Source organism: Astatotilapia calliptera, chromosome 1 (assembly GCF_900246225.1).
Source record: "Astatotilapia calliptera chromosome 1, fAstCal1.2, whole genome shotgun sequence".
NCBI classification, from domain to species: Eukaryota; Metazoa; Chordata; class Actinopteri; order Cichliformes; family Cichlidae; genus Astatotilapia; species Astatotilapia calliptera.
This window is the reverse complement of record NC_039302.1, coordinates 37,686,843-37,697,101: the sequence shown is the minus strand read 5'-3', so window position 1 is coordinate 37,697,101 and position 10,259 is coordinate 37,686,843.

The following is a 10,259-nucleotide window of genomic DNA, read 5'->3' as shown; positions in this document are numbered from 1 at the left end:
CTTCAGGGAGTTGACCGGGAGACAGAAAGAAATCACAAAAGAAGGTGAAACTAGAATACACACAGAGGATATATATCAGTGACCATCTCACTAATGCAATAAAAGAACCAAACCGAAACATGAACTCGTGAAGCTCACTGGGATGAAGAACATTAGCATTCATTTGGAGCTGTGTTCCTGTCTGATCTAATCCGTCTGTTTTGGTGCATCATCTCTGACTCTTCAGCTTCTAAATTCCAGGCCGAGTTCAGAGAGGATTTTCTTTACATGAGTCTTTTTAGTGAAAATGACTCCCTGCTGCTGCAGAAAAAGGCTGATACAGCAGCGAGGCTCAACCAGACAGCAAAGCAGTGAAAATAATGATGCAAAGAGCCTCAGAGAGCAGCTGAGCCGAGGTAAAAACTCACTGTGTATTAGTCTAAGTGGCAAACTTTCCACAACACATCTTTTAAAAATATATTTATTACCTAAAAAGACAGAACCCTAAGCACACTCATGTTAAAAAGTAAGAGAGAAAATGTCTCAATCCAATCACTTAATCCTTAAAGCATTCTTGTAAAAATGAAAGCGTCCTGTTCATGCCCGAGTCTGAAAAGTTGATTTTACACGATGATGTTTTTAGAAAACACGAGCTGAGCGCTCGCCACGCCGGGCTCCTTTTTTGTGTCTTTATTTTCTCACATCTCAGTGAAACTGTCCTCTGTTGTAACCAGAGAACACGACCGTCGTCCAGTGGCTTAATTATATTACACTCATGTAAATGACATTTAAAGCTAAGACTCTATGTTCATTTTAAATCTGAGACTCATAAATATGAAGCAGGTCCACATTTGAACACATGCATTACATCTGAATCAGCACTGAGGAAGGTTAGCTTGGATCTGAACCCCACTGAGTGTCCTCACTGTTGTGAGGAGGCACAGAAACCTGCAGCCGTCCAGCAGCTGCAGAGATTTTGGAGAAAAAGTAGTCAACAGTTTCTGAACGCTGAGATTTTTTCTGACTTTGGTAAATGTTAAATTTAACATTTTTGTATTTCAATAAATTTTTGAAATACTGCTTCTCATATAAATGCATTCAGTTTAATCATGTTAAATTAATAACAGCAATATCCTTTATGTTCACATGAACCGCGTCTTATAAAACCCCATCCTCTTCCTCGTCACCTCAAGCCTCTTCCCCTGAAATGAAGTCAGGGCTGCAACTCACGAAAACGTCCTCAGTTATTCAAAGTAATGCTGCTGTTACTGATTGTCAGGGGAGTGGATACTGTCTCCAGACAGCTACACAGCAACAACAGCTGGTTATAAGCTAACATTATGCTAGCTAATGCTAGTTAGTCTAGTAAAAATCAGTCTTTACCTCTAATAAAGTTTGATTACGTTCTCATATTATATGAGAGTTTTTAACTGAGCGTCAGCAACTGACAAAGAAAGTTTAACCAGTGCCAGCTAACAGCAGCTAACAGCAGCTAACAGCAGCTAACAGCAGCTAACAGCAGATGTAGCGTGCTGACAGCCTACACTCACTGCAGATGAAGGGCAGCCAGATTTGTACGGTAGCTCGGTTACATACAGAACTCAGCTGACTCAAATCTACAATCTACTGACATCTAGTGATGAGAATTTACACGCTGCAAGTTTAAATACCTGCTTTTATTTTTAGTGACAGTTTTTATTAATTAATTTGTTTTTATTATTTTAATAGTTTTTTAAAAAAATGTTTTTGTTGTTGTTTTTCAAGCTTGTTTCTTGTAACTTAATGGTTGTTAGTGGTTTTTAATTCGTCTTAAGCCTGTAATGACATCTCAGGTGCCTTTGTTGACGTTCAGATGTGTCACATGCATCTGTTTAGAGGACTGGATGTTGGATGTTGCATATGTCAGAAACACAAACAGACTTTTTCCCTATGACTGTTTTTTTTTCAGACATCATTACTTTAGCATGTGGAGTGTGATTTAGACAGACGTTAACCTGCAGACTCACAATGTGAAAACCTTCATCGTGTCAGAGGAGTTCTTGTTTTTGCTCTTCGTGAGAAAACTTGAGCACTTTTCTGTCCCGGCTTTGCTGCGAGCTGCCAGCACCTGGGAAGCGTTGGATATGTTGCAAGCTACTGTGAGAATCCCAAACAGTGAAACTGAGCCCTCTGAGCAACACTGCTGCTGATCCCCCACATGTTCCAGAGAGAGGGGTCTTTCTGGGGCACTGACACCGGATCCCACCTCTCGGTCCTGGGACAGGGATCGGGGCCAGTGGGGGGTTGTGGTGGAACTGGAGGGTAAGGCAGGGACGGGGGTGGGGGGGTGAGAGAATGGATTGTCCACGGGTGCTTGGGAAGCAGAGGAATATGAGGGGGTATTACCGCCCAGCACAGCGGCCAGATGGACAGCAGATGACTTTTTGTTCTTCCAAACACTCTGCAGGCTGGGGGAGGAAGAGGAGGAAGAGGAAGATGAGCTGGGCAGGAGGGAGGGGGAAGAGGAGAAAGGCTTAAGTGAAAGTTTTGGTTTTACAGGGCAGCTTTTTTCCCTCTCTGGATCATAAAACGTTCATCAAATCCATTTGTGTGTCCCAACATGTGGTGCTGTGAAAGAAATCCCCCACTCTGCATTGTTATTGAATCCTTCATCTTAACTTAACTGTGAGGTTTGACTCATGTTTACCAGCCTCTGAATCTCAGGACCGGTCCGATAAAACACGGCCCCGACTCACAAATTAGAACCTGGTCACCGTCAAAGAGCGAGGACACCATCACAGGAGGGAGAGCTGCTGCCAGTCTGCCCTCTGCTGCTGTGAACCACATCTGTACTGAGTCTGCTTCACATCTGTTCCAGCGCCTCGGCAGGTCTGTGCTGCCCCCTGGTGGTCCAGAAAACCAGTCACAGCTTTTTCCAGTCACCTCAGTAGGTGTTTAAGAAATGTTTGTCCTGATCTGGAGCCTGTGCAGTATGCAAATATATGGTGACGTGTACACCATCTGAGGTACAACAGTGCAAACGCAACACGGCTGCTTTGTTCTGTGTGATGCAAAGTGAGAAAAAGCCACCTGCGAGTGGCTGTTTACAGGTCTCAGTCAGTAAATATCAGGACATCATAAAAGCTCTGGAGGCAGTTAGTCCAGGGTCTAAATGTTCAACCTATGATGATAGCTTAAAGTTTTTGGTGTTTTTGTATTTCTATCGTAAGCTCGTGTATGTTTTTAGGATGATTTCTTGTGTTTGTGTGTATATTAGAGGTCTTTACAACGATGTTTAGAATCCCCAGATACGTCCCCATCAAAAGTTTAAGACCACTTGAAAAATGACAAAAAATCATATTTTGCATGCTTGGATTTTAACAAGGTTCCAAATCGAGCTTCAACATGCAACAAGAAGCAGCAGGAGTGAGACACAACATTTTTTTAAACATGCAGTTTATTAAATACAACACTTAAACTTAAACAGCTGTTTTACAGCTGATCAAAGGTTTAGGACCGCATGCCTTTAAAGGACAAATCTGTGCAGAAATGTGGATTCATTGTGATTTTCTGTCAGGTAGTCGCACTCATGACGTTCTGATGGCAAAGGCAAGAAAACATTGCCTTTGTGAACGTGGTCGGGTTGTTGAACTGCATAAGCAGGGTCTCTCGCTGAGGTGGGACACAGTGAGACGGTCATTTGGAATTTCTTAAATCATCCTGAGGGTTATTGACCAAAAAGTCAAGTGGAAGACCCAAAAAATGTCACCAGCACTGAGCTGGAGGATCCAATTAGCTGCCCGTGGAGACGATCCTCGACCTAAATCAAGGCCGTTACTGGTGCCCGCTGCAGCGCCATAACCATCAGACGGCATCTGAGACGGGCTTCAAAAACAAGAAACGTCTTTGAAAAGGCTTCGTCTCCTTGAACGCCACCAAACTGACCATTTGGCCTTTGCTAGAGAGCGCCAAACACAGGACATTCAGGCGCCGGTGATGTCAGGTACCTATTGGAATTTCTCAGTGAGACACCGAGCTGGTTCCTTTCCGCTTCACTCACGTTTCCAACTCGTCCGCTGATGTTTCAAACCTTCCTTTGCCGTTTATCTCGTATGTTCTGTTCACTGCACTCAGTTCTTTGAGGCTCGTTTGTTTTATTAGCTGCCTGAGCTCTCAGAGGACTTCAGATAGGTCTGCAGGCCTTCCTGAATCTGAACGAGTAAGGCTCGTCAAGTTCATAAGTTTTGAGGACCTTAAACCAGATGATCCTCCTGGATCGCCCTTCCTGGTCCCACTTGATTTGTCAGGTAACTTTATCTGTACCTGTAGGTAGATTTGTTCTGCAGTCGTGAGTCATGAACACTCTCAGTACAGCCACAACACACAACAATAACACATGCAAAACTATAATATGTCCATCTGAGTAACGCTGCTGCTATTTTTAAAGCTTGTTGTTTTAGATTTTGGGAGCAGAAACCTCCAGAAGGACGAAACTGAAACTCGCGTGAATCATCCTGGAAAATTCAACCAGCCAACCGCTGTAACTGTGTGCTGTGCTTCACCAATCAGCTGATTGACTGAGTGAGTTTTTTAGATAAATATCCAAACACCAAAGGAAAAGATCAATCGGACGAAGGAAGATAAAATCAAATCATCGTGGTTTTATCAACGTGGAAGCGAGAGAGGCTCCTCGAGCACGAGTGCTGCTGCTTCCTGCACACAGCGTCACGCTTTGCTTCAACAAGCTTTGAATCAATAACTGTTCCAAAATATTTATAACACTGAATACAGCCTGACGCGTGATAAAAGAGATCGAAAATCAACGTTCATGTCAGGATCGTTTTAGCTTCTACTTGTTAAAGTAACAGAATCCATGTGTTTTATTTTATTTTGTCACAAATGTTTACGGTTTTTGTCTCCACAGCTTCTAGTGGTGAACTTCAGTGTGGACACCACCCAGATGTCCTCTGACAGCGATGGAGACCCCGGTTTGGGATGTGACATCACGTACTGGAACACAGGATGGAGATAGAAACGACTGGAGAATCAGTTTCAGAGTGTCTCTGCAGAAACCTGAAGGCTTCGACGGTGAGATGAAAGTTTCAACATTCATTTATTTCCCAGAATAATCTCAGATTTTTACGTTCGGGGATGTGACTGCTTTGCTACACGTCCACCAGGACAGGAGTTCAGAGTTTTCCCCTGGAATCAGTCCAGTTACAGTACTGTGAAAATACTGCATATAAAAATTTAGAGCTGCTCTCACAGCAGCACAACATTATCCATATTAATCTTTAAAATGATTGATTAAGTAGGATCGTTTTTCACAGTTTTTATCTCGCTGCATGTGAGTAAAGTCAGCTTAGAGAGGCGAGCTTGCCGGCTTGTATACGAGTCAAACATATGCTTTAGCAGTGACATTAATAACAGAGCAAACAGTACTGCAGTATGGTCGTGTACTGGTGGACAGAATACAGTAAACTACAGTAAAATGTATTTTAATGAACTCAGATGATCCCTTCAGACTCTCGCGTCTTGTTGTTGTCACACCTGTCCCACTACGCTGTGCAGCCTGTGTCGCAGGTACTGCACGGTTCAATAGTTTTATGCAGTTTTCATCAGTGTGTGGGACACATGAATGCAGCAGCTCTGGTTTTCTTCAGCTGTGCATTGTGTGGGACACTGGTGCATTCATATGCTCCACACATGACATCAGTTTTTACATGAACACTGAATCTGACGATGGTGGTAAGCAAAGCTCCACACAGACATTAGAAACCATCAAACTGTTTACACAGTGCACCTGAAATCATCATTGCAACACTACACATGGAAGCTGAACATTAACAGTCCCAGGAGTGTGCCAGTATAAAATATAAACCATAATAATTATGCACATCTCCATTTATAAATACTGTTAGTTCTGTAGTGTATAATGGGACTCTCACTGTCCTGCTCCATGATGCTGATCGGGTGCTGCTGTGTGGATCCTGCTTTCAGGGTTTTTCCATAAATCCTTTGCTGAGGATTTGATTCTTTGGGCTGAGGAAGGAAAATCTTCTCGGGGTATTGAAGTGTTTCGTCTCTGCAGGTGTGGCTGCGGTGACGAGCAGTATTCACATGATGAACAGAGGCATAGGTAAATCGGGGGGATTTCTCACTCCGGTTGGATCCCTCGATCGTTCCGAGCTCTCTGGTGACCTCCGGGATCGTTCTCACCCTCGGGGTTGTTGCTGTGTTCATAATGTATCTGTTGTTATCTTTTCTGGAGCTTCTGTCTTACCTTCAGCTTCCTGCACAAACCCTCTTTAGGCTTTCCTATATTTGGCAGCAGCTTTACCCTCTGCATCTCCTGCACTCTGGCTAACCTGCTTCAGATCTACCGTGGGGTCCTGGGTAAAGAAGCTGAATCAGCCGCTGGCTGTGGTGACCGTTGTTTCTGGGATCCAGTCGGCCATCTTCGTGTCATGGCTGATCTTAAACCCATCATTACCTACAAAGGGCCTCACACACAGTCTGAGATAGGCTCCCTTGAGTTCTTCGTAGCCACAAAACCTGCAACACTTTCTTGGGCTTGATTTGTTCCCTGTCTGCTCTCAAAAGCTGCCAGACTTGTATAAAAATGCCACTTTAGTCACCATCAGCATGTTTTCAGCCATCGTAGCCCCACCTTGTCTCACTCTGAAGTACGAGCCACCAGTTGCAGTAGCAACTACAACGTTCTCGGCCTGGACATCACTGAGTACACTGGGAGGCATTGTGAGCAGAAGGGCACTGCTGTGGTGCAGTCATGAGCCGTTATCAGCTAATGCTAGTTAGTCTGGTTATCCAGCTGCACCTGCACACTGCATGGATGCATCACACATATTGCTCATCAGAACTGGAGCCCAGACTCCTCAGGTTGACTGACAATAAACTGATTGGATTTAAAAACATTTTCTCTATATTAAATGTCCCTCTTCATAATGAAGAGGGACATTTAATATAGAGAACAAACAGTTTGTGTATCAGGCTGTAAACATGTTTATTTCTGCTGTATAATTTTAACATGAGAATCTGTGGGGCTGACTCACTGCTGCCTCTGCTGGACGTTGGAGGAACTGCAGGGGAAATCGTTTTTCAGCTGTGACGCTCGCTGTGACTTTCTGATGAACAGAATTTGAAGTATAGTTAAAGTGACAAAGACCAAGACAGTTTGAGTTCATGCATTAAGTGTCTGGGTGCTGTCCTCCCGTCTCCTGCTGCGTGTGCTCTGGTGGTCTTACCTGTAAAGATTTCAGTTTCATTATAACTGTGAATAGGTTCAGATGGGCTTTAATTATTGTATTTCCCTTCATAACTCACAGACCACCTAAAATACACTAGGAACACAAACACGTGCAGTAACAGTACAGCTAACAGGACTACAGTACTCACTGTAAGGCAACAAGTAACTGAAGTCTTTATAAAAGGATTTCTGTCAGGTAATAAGCAGGAGACAAAAGAACACAAGAGCCAATCACAGATGAGGAAAGGAAGTGACACGTAGATAAAGCAGGCAACTTCACTGCACATTAATAATATTACATATACTCGTTTTGTTAATCAGTTTCTTCTCTTTGTCCATTAAGCGTGACGTTGCACAGCGTTTTGCTGTGTGGAATTGGCAGGATTTGCTTCTCTTTTCCACAGTTTTCAGAATAACATCATTAATAGAATAGAATAGAATTCAACTTTATTGTCATTGCACATGCACAGGTACAGGGCAACGAAATGCAGTTTGCATCCATCCAGAAGTGCTTTAGTGATAACGTGACAGTGTAAAATCTGGCACTGAAACATACAATAAACTATCTTTAAATGTAACTTTTCACATTTCAAAGTACTTTATATCCACGTGTTACTGTAATCTAAACTTCCAGCTGATAAACAGAGGCTGAGGCTCGTTCCTCTCCGTAGCAGCAGGTGGCGCTGTTCAGACCTCTGTGCGAGCCTCAAAGAGTTTGCGCCGACTCTTAATATTTCATATTTGGACAAAACTTCTAACATCTGGCTCCACGTGCAGTAATTTAAAGAACTTCAGAGGCGTTGTGTATTTGTAGTCACGTCCGTTTCTGTTTCACAGACTTTTCTACAAATAAAAAAGCAGAGCGTGCGTGGATTGAAATGTTGAACTGAAAGTGAAACGCGTCGCTGTCTCAGATCTATAAGCTGTTTGAACACGCAGAGCGTGAATCACTCGAATCCCACACAGGAAATACAGGTTGTGCTGACTGATGGAGAACAGGGATCCGCGTGGGAACCTCAGGAGGCGCAACTGAACTGAGCAAAGACGCTTATTTACATGATTTACGATGACGTGTGAGTCACACACACGTGCGTGGGGCTGAATAAATAAATATATCGAGTATATGAACGCTTCATCCTGTTTACGAACAGGGTGACATCATCAGTTCTCCCCGCTCTCACCCAATGGTCTTTGAGAAGTGGCGACATCTCTGAGAGTCAGGAAACCCTCTCTCCCGGAAAATAAAGCGAGAGTACGTGAATGTAACTTCCGGTCCTTTCTTTCCAAAATAATACCCACACCCCGCGCCTCAGCGTGAGTGTGACAAAACATTTCACACTCAGTATTAAATAATTATAATAAAAATTCAATTAAAAATATTTTGTGAAAGTTTTTTTTCAATAAAGGTATGACGTAATCACCTTGAGTTTATTTCTTTTATATTTATTCTCCTTCGCCCAGACCCTTCATTTTCTTTTATAAATGTATCTTAAACCCATCATTACCTACAAAGGGCCTCACACACAGTCTGAGATAGACTCCCTTGAGTCCTAATATGCTACTGCTAAGAGGTACTTTTTCATTTTCAGAAATGTGGAACTTCAAATGTCACTGAGAACCACATATATGCCTATAAAATATGTTTTAAGCCAATTTTTCCCCAACAGAAACAGCTGCTCAGCAGGGCTGGACCGGTAATCTGGCATTTTCCCGGTGACCTGATGGGTCATTTACCCACCGACCCAACACACACTGACAGCATCCATTCGCTCATTTCCGATACGGACACTGCCCAATCAAATCCCTGAACTCCTCCCCTCATGCAACTTGTAAAAGAGAGTTTACCTTGGAGGAAGTGGTGAAAAGGTCAAATTTAGCACCAGCAGAGAAAAAGTGCAGGAGGCGGGACAACAGCAGAGTGAGGAAGAGGTAGAGGAAGGTGAAAATAATGTGTTAAGAACATAGAGAGAGGGACTAAGTGATTCTATTCAGGTGCTGTGGAGAGCATCCTCACACAGAACATCACATCCTGGGATTAGTTGTGTTCAGGACCGAAAAGCTCTTCACAGAGTGATGTGTGCTGCAGAGCGCTGCTGCTCACGTCAAAGTAAACTTTATTGTCATCTCTGCTGTACACAGTGCAGTATATAGAGACCGGATGAAGAGGTTCGAGTTACATTCAGTGCAAAAGACAAGCAATAAATATAAGAAGAGTAAGAAATAAATACACACTTTAAGACTAAGGTAAAAGGATCAATAACAGCATCTCCCTTCCCTTCAGGACATTTACACCAGGAGATGTTGGTCCAGAGCAGCTCCCATCCCAGTAACTTGTTTTTGCCATCAGGTGGAAGGTTCCACACCATCGGGGCAAAGACAGAGAGTGAAGAGGAGCTTCTATCCTCAGGCCATTCGAGCCAGGACATGCCCCCACTCCCCTCATAGCATCACCATAAGGGTCTGGAACTGGATTTTATATCATATTCTTGTTACATTGCAGAACTTTCACTGTCATAATTCATATCATGTCTGATTTATTATACGTCACGCGCTGCTACACTGATAATGCTGCTTCACTATGCTTACATTGCTCTGCTCAGTCTGTTACTTTGGTAGTTTCGGTTACTTTTGGTCTACTTTTGCTCTGTCAGCACATTGCTGTGCCAATGTGGCACAAAGCACTTTAACATTCCATTTCCACAATGTACACTTTCAGGTTTTTTATTTAAAGTTTCAGAGTTTTGATTTAGATTTTCTTATTGCTTATAATGTTTTGCAGTGTCAGGACACACTTCACTGTGTGTTGTACTTGTATGACAAGTGGTAAATAAAGACTCTTGGAATAATCAAGGATTCACGTAAAATGCATGACCACTTTGATCAGGAGCCACTCCTAACAGCTAAAGTGTGCAACAAAGAAGGAACCCAGGAACAACTGTACCAACCGAGAAACAATTTCAATATCAGGAATCAAACAAAATGACACATGCACACATCATATTCTACCCTCATATACATTTTTTTATATCCAAGT